Source organism: Lycorma delicatula, chromosome 9 (assembly GCF_047948215.1).
Source record: "Lycorma delicatula isolate Av1 chromosome 9, ASM4794821v1, whole genome shotgun sequence".
Classification (NCBI taxonomy): domain Eukaryota; kingdom Metazoa; phylum Arthropoda; class Insecta; order Hemiptera; family Fulgoridae; genus Lycorma; species Lycorma delicatula.
The window spans coordinates 24,146,892-24,161,954 of NC_134463.1; positions in this window are offsets into that span (position 1 = coordinate 24,146,892).

Consider the following 15,063-nt stretch of genomic DNA (forward strand, 5'->3'; position numbering starts at 1 on the left):
CTGTCCAGCTACGGATCAAAAGCCTAAACAAGTTCTCGACCAGCTGCCTTCCAATAAATCATACCAAGAATGCACTGCTCTGCAGGTTTTTCCATTTTCAACATGTATCTAATGGACTCTGACACCCACACAACCAAAATAGAAGAAGAATTAAAGATAAAGAAAAAGGGCACAAGTTGAGAAAGAGCAATCGACCTATAGATGAACAGCACAAGCCATACAACACTGTAGGAAGCTTCAAGGCTCTGATACACATTGTAACATTTATACCCAGTATGGTAGCCACAAATTGCTGATAAACTAATCAGCTTATACTGATTTGCTTAAACGCTGTTTGTTATTAAAAAAAAAAAATTATTTTTTCCAGAAATTAAATAACTGTCCTTAAGGGTCAAGTTATGAACCCTAAAAATGGCTCAGGCTTCTAAAGGTACAATCTTGCTCATCCCCAGAATTGTGTAGTGCAGTAATATAATAAAAAATGCTGCAATAAGAGAAGACTTAGGATGTACAAAGTATTAGAGGAAAGAATTGAATAGGGCAGATTAGGATGGTTTGGACTCTTAAGAGAGAATGGAAAGTAGAAAAATTGCGAAAGTAATTTTTAATCTAAGTAAAAGAAGACGTACAGGCAGATCAAAAAAAAAAGATTAAGTAAAGGAAAACTTGGAAAAAAGGATGGAAAATGTTTTTCAGGAAGTATGATCAGAGCCACAGTTAATGTTCATGATCCTCATAATCAATAACAATTTGATAGATTTGATTGACTTCCTTCCTGGGGTTATTCAGAAACTTTGAGAAAGATTTCTCAACACAACAATGATTTTTTTATCAGTGTGAGAACAGTATATCAGACATTTAATGAACTAATCATATGAATTCACTTAATGGTTTTGCAGTTATAAGAGCATCAGTGCTCCCATATCAAAATAAATAAGGTACTGAATTAATTTTGTAATAATTGGCCAGTTTTTTTATAAACAATAAAGGATTTTAAAAAATCTGATTAGACACCACATGACTTCCTTGTACACATATTAAATTGCATACACAGATTTTTTTTTAAATGAAAAGTGCATAAAATTTTATTTCATTAGTAACTTCTGATTTTTTTATTTTTTTTATTGTTATTATTGAGTTATTATTTATTGTAATTTTTTTTTACAATCAGAGGTTAATAATTAAGTTGACAATTAACTATAATTAACAATTATAGTTAAGTTAAAAAAAGAAGATGAAGTTGAATTCAAGCCAATGTGCTTTGCCCTTGTAAGATCCAAATAATTTAATTTGGCTATAACTATGGAACCAATGAAAATAAGTACCACTTATTATGATATATCAATGAAAAGATCTTAATGAAGGCTTATACTGCTGCAGTTAAGAAAAGGTCCAAAATCCAAATTTTTTGGATTTGTTTTTTTTGGTCCAGTCAGTTGCAATCAAAAGTGGAGGTGCACAACTAGATGTTATAGCAGTCCTAAATCCAAAATTTCAACATCCTATGGGTAATCATTTTTGAGTTATGCGAGATATGTACGTACTTACAGACGTCATGCCAAAACTAGTCAAAACAGATTCAGGGATGGTAATAATAGATATTTCTATTGAAATCTGAAATTTTTCATGATCACAATACTTCCTTTACTTCATACAAGGAAGTAAAGATTAATATGGAGATTTGATTTTATAACTAAAAAATTAGGTAGTTTTTTTACTTACTAATGAAATAGTTAACATCTTTAATTAATTTTAGTTATAGCATATCTACAGGTACTAAAGTTTGCTTAGTTTTTACTGCTATCAGGATATGTATTCCTAAATCCAGTCATTATCTTATTTAAAAATTAGTTTATCTGTATCAAAACATGTTTCAATACTGTTATCAAGTTTTTGTGCTATAATATATAAACTTTGTCTGGTACAAATATTATACCACATATAAAATATATGCTTTAGAAAATAAGTTTATATCAGCAAGTATAAATTAAATTACTTACACATTAGACAGCAGTACGTTTAAATTAGATGATTAGAGATAAAACATTTTTGCAATCTTCAGAGAAATTAAATAAATCTCAGTTGAAGAGGTAAAAAATATTTAATACTTTGATTAATTACTTTTTATTATATCTACTGATTGTTAGGTACTGGTAAACAATTATTCCTTGTAACTGTTTAGTAATAAATTGTGAAAATGATAGCATTCACAACTTACTAACATAGTTCAATCGATCACAATATTTTTTGAGTATCTTGTTTATCTCCCTTAATTATCATTTTTAACAATTGATTAATTTTATTTTTTTTCCATAATTAATGTAACGACTAGTTAATACATATTCTGACTTTTCAATGAAAAGTACATTATTACTTTCGGTCAAATAGTGGGAGGGGGGCTGAAAATGAATTTTCTTTACTTTACATTTTGAGGTATAAGGAGTACGAAAATATCATTCTCATAAATTGGGGTTTCTTTATATACTTATTTACTTACATACAAGGGACGTTCAAAGAGACAAATTGATGTAGAAAAAAACGATTCATTCAATGACAATGTATAAATAGTGTAACATTTAGACACTTGTCCCACCATTCTGTAAGCTTTCTGATTCCTGCAGCGTAGAAGTCTTTACCTTGTTTGAATGATTCATGTACTGCTTTGTTGTTATCGAACTTCTTGCCATGTAAAAAGTCTGTGAGCAGGCTAGACAAATGAAAATTGGATGGGGCAAGGTCTGGGCTGTAAGGAGGATGTTGCAACACCTCCCAACACAACTTCTCGAGTGTTCTTCTATTCTTTGAGCAATATAGGCGTGCGTGTTGTCATGCAAGGGAATCACACCTTTTAAGACAGAACCCCGATGTTTTTGCCTTATTGTAAGTCTCACTTTGTGTTAGAGCATTTTAGAATAGTAACCACTGTTCACAGTATGTTCTAAATAGTCACTAAAAATTGGGCCTTATGAGTCCCAGAAGACCATCAACATCATTTTACTGATTGACACGTGAGTTTGAATTTTTTTTTTTGTTTGTTGAATCTGGATCTTAAACCCATCCGGTTGGTCTAATGGTTAAACTCATCATCACAAATCAGCTGATTTTGAAGTTGAGAGTAAAGGCATTACTCTTATATAGATTTGAATATACTAGATCGTGGATACCAGTGTTCTTTAGTGGTTGGGTTTTAATTAACCACACATCTAAGGAATGGCTGACCTAAGACTGACAAGGCTACATTTCATTTACATTCATATATCATCCTCACTCATAATCTGAAGGTAATACCTTATGGTGGTTCCAGAGACTTAAGAGAAAGAATCTGGACCTTGCTACTCAAGACTTTGCCGTTTGGATTCGGGCTCAAATGGTGTATCCATGTTTCATCACAGGTTATTATACGATCTGGAAAAGGCATTACCCTCCTCTTCAAATTATTCTTTGAGCTCAGAAGAAATGTGAATCCAGGTGTCTGTATGAGCTTGAGGTCAAATGTCTTGGAACCCATCTCAAACACATTTTGCGATAATTCAACACATCATGAATGATTGAATGCACGATTCCAACACTAATATTACACAAATTAGCAATTTGGGAAATTTTGACTTGTCTGTCTTCGCAAATAAATCATTTATGTGATTTTGTAGCGTGCGGTAGTCAAAACTTCAACAGATCTTTCAAAATCAGTTGAAGTTTTTGATGAAGATCAGTCACTTGTTCTGTTTAAACTGTTCCACCCATTTATACACATTACTGCAATTTAAACACTTCTCACCATACTGTTTCAACATTCTTAAATAAATTTCTGCCAGTTTCATAAAACCTAACCAACATAAAATTTCAACTCATAAAATTTTGAGTTGGGCAAGTTAGAAGCATGGTTCGTTATGATGCTGCAAGTTGGAACGTTGATGTTTCTTTTTCTGAGCCATTTATTGTTGAAGCACGACATATTTTTCCAAGTACTGAAATTTTTAATTTTTTTTGTTGCACTTGTTGACATTTGCTTAGTTTTCATGGATCAAAGATTTCTTTTTTATAAAATTTTTAATTAAAATGAGTTGATATTTTCAAAAAGAAACAAAATAAAATTTTACGATTAACAGTCACAAATTTTTTTAATTAAATACTATCCTGGTAATTCAAAAACAAAATTCTTTTTCAAAAATGACCTTTTTTCAAAAATAAAATTCTTATAAAAAATGTAACCTTTATTAAAGTTGCAGGCACCAGTTGAAACAGCCACATTAAAGAAACATAGTTGCATGATGTGTTCATGTATATTCCTCATTAAGAATGCTTCATATATGAAATATAATATAATATGAATGGTAAAATACACTTATAATGGATTATTTTTTCCATATGCAGCTTTTGTGATATTTCATATTTTCAGTTTTTATGTAGGAAAGTCTGTAGGTGGGATATGGAAATATTTTTATTTTTTTATTTTTTCATCAGTTAAAATTAAATATGATCTATATTAAATATATATTACATCTAATATTAATAATATAAATTATTGTTTATTAATTTAACTTTTACTATGAAAATGCAAAAATTTTATTTTTTTATGGGACCAACTATATTTCTATTTATAAATGTTTTATTCATTCATTATTTTTTATTTTGATTTTATCTGATATCGATTAATTATAAAATTGTTGTATTGAAATTATAACTTCTTTTTTTGTAAGATGGATTGTCTGTTTAAAAATATTTACTTCTTTATGAAATATTAGATTACAGAAAAGGTAAGTAAAATTTGTTATCAGTTTTAAAATTAAATTATCAACATAAATTAATGAAAGGTAATTTATGATATATCAATTAATGTTTTATATACAACTCAGATGGGGTAGGTTTTTATATATAAGGTGTAATGTCTTATGAATTTCATAGTCAAGGATACACTCTGGAAAAAAAAAGAAAAATGATATCATTCCATCTTTGCCATTGAGTCATCCATCATTTAATAAATTGTAACATGTTAATTTATATTATGACAGTACATTAAGAATATTTCTGTAAAATTTTAATTAAAAAAAAATCTTTCTGATATTTGGATTTCAATTCAAAAATACCTTCAGCCTGCTGGAGCATTGTGCTGTAAATCAAACTTGCTCTTTTATATCTCATTTCTTTTCTTGCCTTCATGATCTTGTTGACTATCTTCTCACCAGCCATTGTCCCAAACCCCTGTTTACTTCTATTGCAACTCATTAATGCTTTCTTTATCAATATCCTCAACACCAAGACATTCCCATGCCATTTTAGTCAACTTGGACAATGAAATTTATATTTTAGATGATGCAAGTACTTCTTCTCCATTTGTTTGTTTAATTATTTTATTTTTACCATTTTGTAAGAGTTACTCTTTCTCAAGTTTCTCAAAAAAAGGTAGATGTATATATTCGTTATAATTTGTATGGTTTTAAGTACACTTTATTGTAAAGTGTATAATGTAGTACCAGTTTATTATTTCCTGTTATGTTCAGCCAAGGAAAACAGTTTCCTAGTTTTAGATATATATTAATAAAATATACTTATTCTTTAAGCAGTATGATAGTTAATGAAAATGAAACTATGGAATCATACTGTTTGCAGTTACATTAAATTTATACCAACTGTATTGAAAAACAGTAAAAAAATTAGCTTTATTAGTCATTTATTTGTTGATTGTCAGACTCTAGAATCAAACATTGTAAAATTTGGATTATGAGCTCTCCTTGATAAAAATTTCTGATGGAGCAGGATGAAGTTTTGGAGCTTATTAATAACAATGAAATAAACTAGAAACATCAGTAGATTAGAGTTAAAGATAGCCTTTTAGATTGTAAGTTTACAGATCAAAACATGTTGTTTCTTCTTAAATTTACTCTTAAATTAACTCAAATTTTATCATTGTTATTGTAGTTTAGCTATTTGAGTTATATTTGGCTCTCAATTTTAGCATTTTATTCATATTTGAAATTATTTTATGTTTTTGGAGGCCACTCTTTGAAAGCATAGTAGAAATGTAGGTGTTGGTTGAGTAATGGCTTGACTGGAATACACTTAATAAAATTAATAATAATCCTAGTGTTTTTTTTTAATACATTACAATTATTGTGTTACATGTAATAATAATTTTGTACCATTTGTAAAGTTATAATTTTGTTTATTATTGATTGTCCATTACAATATAAAGAAAAATTTTGAGTAATTATTACAGAAATGATGATAATTTATAACAACTTGCAAGTCAATTAATCCACTTGACATATACATAAATAAATATTGTAAGACTAATCTGACATTTTGGCCAAAAAAAAGTACAGCCTCAGTAATTTGAAATGAAGGAACCAGTGTTTTAGTATTAGCAGCATTAGAATAGCAAACAGTATCCAAGCTGTGTTTTAAGTAAGAAATAGGAAACAGATGATCATTCTCCTTCAGTTCTTGCACAAACTGTAAATTGTAAGGATAAATTTTGTCGAAATTAAGAATTTGGTGAACAACTCTCAGGACAATCCAACCACAGCTGCTTCTTTACGAATTGACACTGTGGGGGCTCTGTAAATTTGAAACACGTACAGCCTCAATATTGCGTGGAGTATGAGCACTTCTTGGTCGTCCTGTCAGTTTCTCTTTCAGACCCAATCCAGTCTCTTCAAAGTTTTTAATCCATGTTTTTATCACGTGTTTTGATGGAGCATGCCCTAATCTGTAATGCCGTTGAAACTCTCTCTGTGCACCTTCCAAACTATTGTTGGTTTTGTAAAACATTTTTATGATGAAAGCACATTATTGATCATGCCACTGCTCCATGATGACTGAGTGGCAAGGTTGCTTCTGCATATAGCAGTGCCAACTACATAGCTACCACTACACATTTCAAAAGTTCCTGTTTTTTATGTTACCTTTTACTTACCATATTAATTCCAGTAATCAATTTTTGTGGGATCCCACATCTTCAGTTGATATTGAATTCTGTAATTACATTAAAACATTTATAATTTAATTTAATTTAATTCGTCAAAATTGTTTTCTTTTAAAAATTGTTATGCATGTATATGCAAATTCTGCTGTCCACTACTGCAATGTACTGGAATTAATAAATATATATAAACAAACATGTAACGTTCAATAAACACCTAGTGTGCATCACAAAAGATATGTGCTTAAGTTTTAAACTACTGTATCTTTTTCGACAAAAAAAAAATTGTACAATAAAAAATCATGATTGGAATTAGCAATTATTTGTGCATAAAGTAAAAAAATTGACTATATTTATTTTTCTTAATTTAATTATTACTTATTTGAAAAGAAAAAAAATCTGTGTTTGTAGAATTGTAAACCTCAAAAAGCTACCAAATAAAAATGAATTGTAATTAAAATTTTGTACACATGTTTATGAAAGAATCCTGTTTCAACTCTTAGTTGTTTTTTTTTAATTGTCCACATTTTGTTTATAGCTTGTACACTTTCACATTGTAACAACTCTTTCATAGAAAGAGTCGCATTATTTTGAAAAAAAAAGAATGTGAATTTGATTATGATATTTTAAAAAACAAATTAAAATTTTTGAAGCTTATAATAGAATTGTAAAAAGAAATAAAAATTACATTTAAATGTAGTCAGGTACCCAAAGTACAGTCTTTATTGCAATGTAATAAATTTGGCTCCATAAATTGTCTATGACTTTGTGATATATTACCTCCTATTACAAACAAATTCTCCTGATTTCTTAAGTATGTGACTGATTTTTTATAATTTTAAAGAGTGTTAAAGAGTAAAAACAGTTCTTTGCTTTTCTTATTGTAGTAAAAATTAAAAAAAAAGAAGGTTGATTACAAGCAATGCAAATATTGAGAAAGATATGTGTACAAAAATAAATATTTTATGTTGATTGTAAACATGTAAAACTTAATAATATTTGGTTAAAATGTATTGAAAAAGATGCATTAATAAATTTATAATGTTTCTAAAGATCTTCTAAAAAAACTGCAATATTTTCGCCTTTTAGATATTAGTGTTTATGTTAAAGGATGATAAGTACAAATTGCTTTATTGCACTTTTACGCAGAAATTTGTACTTAACCATTTTATTTTTTCCAGAATATTTCTTGAGAAGATACAAAAATTTAAACTTAACTATCATCTTTTGTGGTTCATGTGTTAGTAAATTCTTTGTATAACACTGTAAAATTTTTTTTTTTGCTTTTGAGAATATTTTTTTCTTACTATATCATGACTGTCTTTCCAGGTTCAGGTTCAACAATTTAAAACACTTTTAAATTAAAAATGGGATTTTTCTGTTTACTTTTTACTAGTAATTATCTAATAGTTAATTATTTCTGTGCTTGTTTTTTTCTCTAGAATGATACCTTTAATTTTTCTGAACATATTAACTCACTTACCATTTCAATGATTTTTTTTTGTTTTTTGTAGAATAAATTCTTCTTGTGGTTCCATGTAATTTTTTCCTAAATTTTTAACAGAAAAGTAAATTGTACAAATTGATAATTTAATAATATTTTTCTTTTGTTGCTGTCATCAGTGTTTAGTGTTAAATTGTTAAGTGTTGTATAACCTAATGTTATTTTGATTTGCAAAGTATTTTGACATAAAAATTAGAAAGAAAGGTGAGATAAAAAATAATATATAAGCACCATTCCATAAATCTGTAGTTCACCATTGGTGTGTAGCATTCTCTTTCTATAGTTCTTTTTCTTTATAAAAACGCTTGTTTCTTACCTTGTGTTTCTTATGAGCAGCTGTTATTCATATAGGTAGCATTTTTTTATACGATTATCTATAATAAGATTTAAAATTGTAAAATAAAATAACTTATAATACTAAAAGGTGAAAAATCATACTTTTCAGTTCTTCTATAGATTAAATTCTTCTTATAATTAAATTATGGTACCAAATTAAAAATGGCATTTTTCAGTTGCTTTTACCATTTTAAAATGTTTCTTTTATTTCTTCTATAATTAAGAAAATTCATTATAAATAATTGAAATGAAATAAATATAATCAGTGCATTAGTACAGGAAAAAACAGTTAAATTGAATTTACCTTAATTTTCATTAAATTATATTATCATTTGCATCTTTAATAAATTAAAATTTCAGCCTATATCGTGATCAGTATTGAAGTGTTAAAAGACCAGTAATTAATTTACTGAGACTGTACTCTTTTAATTAATAATGAATGTTAATATCCATTTTATTTATAATGTTGTACATATTAATTGTATATAGACGTTAAAATAATTCATATAAATAATATTTTATTTAGTTTTTAAAATATGCAGTATATTATAAACAGCTTAATGAAAATACATACGTAAATATAGTTATTAATTTTCCACCCTAACACATTGTATTATAACATAAAAATAAATTATAATTCCAAACATATCGTATTAAAAAGCGATAATTAATTTTAATAAGAAAAATAATTATAGTGTACAATATTTTAGATATCAGTATCATACGATTGTAATTAAATAGGCTTATTGATTTACCTGATTAGTAGCTAATATTTTTCCTTGAAATTTAAAAAAAGAAACCTTATTGTATAAGGATAATTTTACTGCCATGTAATTAATTAAATTTATTCTATTGTTAAATAATATATATGATAATAGTCTTTAAAACTGATAAATACATCCTGCCGTGAATCATTATAAAATAAATGATTTTGGTGGATCAGATGACTTATTAGTTGCCTTTGCAACTGTTTTGTACATTTGTATATACATGTATATATCTATACATTATTTGGTCAGTTTTAGTGACCATTAAAATGATATTGTTAGTTAATTAAAAAAAATTATTTAATTTCTCCTACAAATGTGTAATATTAGTAAATAAATAGTAATGTATTAATTTATTTATTATTATTATTATTATTATTATTATTATTATTATTATTATTATTATTATTATTATTATTGAGATTATTGTGAATGTTAGTATAAATAAAAATTGTTGATTTGATTGACAATTGTAATAGATTATAAATTATTTATGAATAAAAGAGTGTTTTTTAGAACTTTTTTCTTTATTTTTCCTAATTGCAACATTGTTTTTTGAGATATTCTAACCCATTTCTGGTGACAAGAAGAAGATAAAACGGTTAATTATTATGGCTTATGTATTTAAGGATATTTCTTTATTGAATTGAGACAGTATATATAATGCACTCTTTTACAACAGAAAGGAATACATCACTCTGTTGTTTAAATTATTTGCATAATTCTTTCTTATTAATGTAGTGCATGTGATACATCCATGATATAAGAGAAAAAGACAGAGTATTAATATCAACTGCATTTTGGTAGATTTTGGCTTCCTGATGTGAAACATTGTAATACTTCAACCCTCATTTTCTACAGTAATTCTTGTCATGGAATGCTTGTTGTTCTTAGGGACGGAATACCTTTTTTTAGGAGTGATTGATTTTATGGTACATAAGGGAACAGTTTACAGTATCTAGCAAATAAATTTAAGGTTTAAAAGTGTTACAAATGTGAAGGTTGTAGAGACAGAAGTTAATGAAAAGATTACGAATTTGTATTTAAACCTTTTCTCTCATTTTTTAGATTTGTTCAAAGAAACATTTTTTCCATTACTTACATCAGATGAAATGCAAACCTGCTTTTACAAATCTGGGCACAAGGGTTAATGTGGATGTAAAAACCATGAAGTTGATTTAAATTATCTGGCAGATACCACAATAACCTTCCGTCTAAGTGTGTGTTGGAGGTTGTATTGTATATTATGGTTCAATTGATCTAATCTATACCCGATTGAAATATGACTCAGATATTTACTAACTTAAAAAGCATAAAAAACTGTTAGATCTTAAAATAAGCAGAGATGGTAATAATAATAATAAATAATAATAATAATATATCATTTGTTAATAAGATTATAAATTCCTATTATTTTTAGAATGTTTTTTGTGCATTTCATACAGGCTTAATTTTGAGTTAAGTTAAAGTAGACAAGAATCCTTTTTTTGTTTTTTGAAAAATAATTTTGTTTAGTTTTTTGACAATTAATTTCATTAATTAAGTCTTTTGTGGGGCTTAGCAGAAATATGATTGAAAAATAAAATAAGACTTCTTTTTGATCTTTAACATTATTTCATACAAAACTTGTTAAATATTTAACTAATTAGCAAAGCCAACACGACAAATACAAGTCATTTTACTTTCTTTGAGATATAGAAATTCAAAGTAGGATGAGGCTGGAGAATTGTCTTTATTCTCAGTAATGATGTGACAAAAAATTACAAACTAAAAAAGTAAGAAAATGTGAATAGTTTAAATTAAACACATTATTATTATGACTTGCATGAAGTGACATTTGTAAACAACATTTTAATTTCTTTCTGCTGGAGTTAGTGTATATTATCCTGTCTGGTGTGAATATTTAATATAGTTATAATTTTAAAAGAATATTTTGTAAATACTATTTTAAAGTCATTCTACCACTTTTTTTACACGATTTCTTATACAATTTATCCAAATGAACATTCCAGTTTTTTTTATTTTTAAAAATAGCCATTCCTAATTGAAACAGCTAAGTATTTTTAATTGGCTTGGAAAACCATTGGTCAAAAAGTCCAAATTTGACGAGGAAAATAAAAAAATGATTGGCTCTCTGGCAATTCAGTTGTTGAATTAGTTTACAAGTTTTATACAAGCATAAAGTCGAGTTACTTAAAAAAGTGCAATAAAAGTTTTTCTGTAAATCTTCTAATTTTTTAAAGAAAAGTTTTGGAAATTAAATAAAAATAAAATTATTAAATGGAAATGTGATTTAAGTACGACTACTCTGCATTCTATGATTATTATTTTAAACGAATTATTAAGATTCAAACTCAACAGCAAGGATACAAAGAGCAAAGTGTATTTAAAAAGTTATTTGCAATTAGTTTTGATGAGTCCTATATATTCTAATACAGCAGCTATCAAAGTTAATGATGAACAGTAATTTTTTAAATTATTTATTATGCTTGTGTTAGTGAAGTTGAAGGTCTACTAATAACACAACAGTCAATAGTAGTGCAAAAGTGCATCATGTGATAAATAGAATAGAGTATTATGTCCTTCAGAAAAGTACTAGTGTACTATGTACATATGATATTGTACATAATATAAAATTTAAATTGAAAGAAGAGAGTGCTAGTAGTATAGAGTTCAGATAGAGGAGTATTGTATCTGCATAAAAGACTTGACATCTCCAATCAAAGAGTAAAGAAAATATACCAATGTGTCCAATCACTCTTATTTAAATAAGATCTAACAAAGTAATACATTGCTGATGAGCAGATACATAATTTTTGCTAGGAGAGTATAGAGTATATTGAACTATAGCCAATGTATTTTTCAAATGCTCTCACTAAGAAACACTATTTCTAATCGTGCTTGCTTCCATGTAGGGGACACATGGAACATCAATTCTTCACTTAATATATGCTCATAGCATAGATTTGTTAGCCAGTCCTACTAAAGTATATAACTATAAAGAATTTTCAATATCAAATGTCAGTTAACCAATCCTCAACACAAATCCATTGAGTGTCTTTGCTAAAACCCGTGGGAAAGGAATGGATCAAGAACAAGGGAAAAGGTTGGGTAGTGAGGAATAGAGCAATCTACTTAGTGAGGGCCTGAAAAATAAACACCCCAGTCGAAGACACATATCAAGGCCTAAAGCAAACAACCATCCTCTCCACAATTTCTCAAGATATCTTTATCCAGGTTGGGAACCTGAAGTGTATATTACTGATTGATGATTTTATAAAATATGTTAATTTACAACTTGTCTATTCATAGATGCTGAATAGTCAGCAAATCACTACTTACAGTGAGTGCTTCTATGATAAATCAGCAAGTTCTAATTTATGTTCTTATGATGAAACAGCAAGTTATTGCTGTAAAGTTCTAATTCTAGTTTTTCAGCTAACTTCCACCATTTGTAATTTTTATTACTTAATAAAATTTTACATCCAAAATTTTCAATCTTTTATCATTTTTATTTATGTTGATTTATGGATTAAAAAGTTAATTAGTAGTTTATAGTCAATATGGATATATTTTTAAACTTGGTATATTAATGATCATATAATGTTAATAAGTTTATTATTGAAAAAGTGATCTTTGCAACCATTTTCAAAGATGGCAACCAAAATATTGCAGGCAAATATTGTAGATAGAATTATTTTGTCTTATATTTCTTAATGCAAGTATTATGCTGGTAGCATCTTTATATATTTATTCATAAACTCACAAAATTACCTTTTGTTATTCATTCACAAAAGTGGGAATTGATTTTTTCAAAATAACACAATTGCGTTTTTACATGCTTGTAAAAGGATTGTTTAAACTACAAACTTTTTAAACAATAAATCGAACTTAACATAATGACATTTTCTATCATTGTTGTGATCGTATTGAGTGACTCTGACAGTGGTTGTTCTCACCAGGACAACTGTAAACTTTTGAAGCAAATTATTTTTTTAAAAGTTTAGTTTGGTTTGTAATTTCTGAATTTTATTGTTTTCAATAATTTTCATTACTAAACTTCATGAATTGGCCTGGCGTAGCATGAATTTAAAATAATGAGATGTTAAGCCAATAGTATTTTATTGCTAAAATATATTTTTGATGTTAATTTAATTACACTGATAAACATAATTTTTGTTTCCTAACATGTGATACACCATTTTAATATGTTTTTGATGCTGAAAATGAATATGAACTCAGAATCTTTCTATCGCCCACCATTTTTGAAAAAAAATTAATTTTTCAACATATAGTTAGCAATTTAAGCTCCTATATTGAATTTTGTTAGCTCATTTTTTATTGTTTAACTTTGTTAACATAATTTGTAAGCTATAAATAAACAATACTAGACAAAGAATTAAATCATATCATAAATACATGGATAAGTCTTCATGGATAAGCTACAAAACATGTAGCTGAAAACACAGCTGTATTATTTGTATTAAGCACAGGATTTAGGAATGAATTAAATTTGTTAAGTCTTATTACTGTTGTTTGTTAATAGTGCTGAGTCATAATGCCTTGAAATTGTGTAAATGATGTGGATGACTTTTGTTACGTATGTGGTGAGTTTACCGTAAAATCAAATAGAAAAAACATTACACCTTTAATTAAAAAAACATATCATTTGTACTTTCATTGTAAAATTGGTGATCAGGATAAGATGTGGGCTTCTCATACAGTATGCGCTAATTGTTCTGTATATTTAAGAGGATGGCTGAAAGATACACGGAAGGCTTTGCCATTTGGTGTGAGTATGATTTAGCGTGAACCAAAGGATCATGTAACCAATTGTTACCTTTGTTTAACAAGTGTATATGGAATTTCTAAAAAATCTAAACATACTGTAAAATAACCTTCATTACGGTTTGCAATCAAGCCTGTACCTCACAGTGAAATTTTTCCACTTCTTGAGCCACCTGTGAATGTTTATTTTGAAAGCAGTGATGAAGAATCAGGCAGTACTGAAGAAGACAAAAATGATTTTGAATTATCTTCCAATAAAACACATCTTACATCACAAGGTGAATTTAATGACTTGGTTAGGGATTTAAATTTATCAAAAAATCAAGCTGAATTGTTAAGATTAAGACTGCAAAGTTGGAATTTACTTCAAAAAAATTTCAGGCTGTCGAGGCCAACAAAAAGAACTTTCTCAGTACTTTATTGATGAAAATAATTTGGTTTACTACATAAATACTGATGAGATTATGTTGCACTTAGGACAAGTTTATAAACCTGGCACCTTTTAATAGATTCGTCCAGATATAATTTAAAATTGGTTCTCCTACACAGTGGTAACAAATATCCTTCAATTCCATTCACTTATGTCATTAATTTGAAAGAGACATACAATGTGATAAAAGACTATCTTAAAAAAAACAAATTGTAAAAATTGAATAGGAGAATCAAATCTGTTTAAATAATTTAACTTAAAGTTAATACTGTTTTTTGTTTAACACTGATAGAGAACAAAACTGAATCATCATTAACCT